The following is a 730-nucleotide window of genomic DNA, read 5'->3' on the forward strand; positions in this document are numbered from 1 at the left end:
TCCGTGGGGTCACATCCAGCTGGGGAACCTCTGGAGCTGCTCCATGGGGTCAGATCCAGCTGGGGAACCTCTGGAGCTGCTCCGTGGGGTCACATCCAGCTGGGGAACCTCTGGAGCTGCTCCGTGGGGTCACATCCAGCTGGGGAACCTCTGGAGCTGCTCCGTGGGGTCACATCCAGCTGGGGAACCTCTGGAGCTGCTCCGTGGGGTCAGATCCAGCTGGGGAACCTCTGGAGCTGCTCCATGGGGTCACATCCAGCTGGGGAACCTCTGGAGCTGCTCCAGGCGTTGGGAACTCATGGGGGTCCCTGTTGGTGGTGTGAGGGTGGAGGCCCAGAGGAGGGAGGTGACAGTGGTGGCAGTGGGTGACAGTGGTGACAGTTGGTGACAATCCCTCCCTCAGGCCCGCAGGTGCCCGGGCCCCTCCTGGTTCCAGACCCAGCTCATCCCAGCCCCAGGAGGAGCAGCCTGAGGAAGCTGCCCGTCGTCTCCTCCTCACCTTCCTCATCCTCCTCCTCCTCACTAAAGAGGCACGGTGAGCCCTGGGGCACTGCCAGCTCGGGGCGGGCACTGCCAGCTCGGGGTGGGCACAGGCTGATGGGGATTTGGGGAAGGAATTCCTGGTCTGAGGGTGGGGAGGGGCTGGGATGGAATTCCCAGAGCAGCTGTGGCTGCCCCTGGATCCCTGGAAGTGCCCAAGGCCAGGTTGGAGCCACCTGGGACAGTGGCA

The sequence above is a fragment of the Geospiza fortis genome, unplaced genomic scaffold (assembly GCF_000277835.1).
Source record: "Geospiza fortis unplaced genomic scaffold, GeoFor_1.0 scaffold109, whole genome shotgun sequence".
NCBI lineage: Eukaryota > Metazoa > Chordata > Aves > Passeriformes > Thraupidae > Geospiza > Geospiza fortis.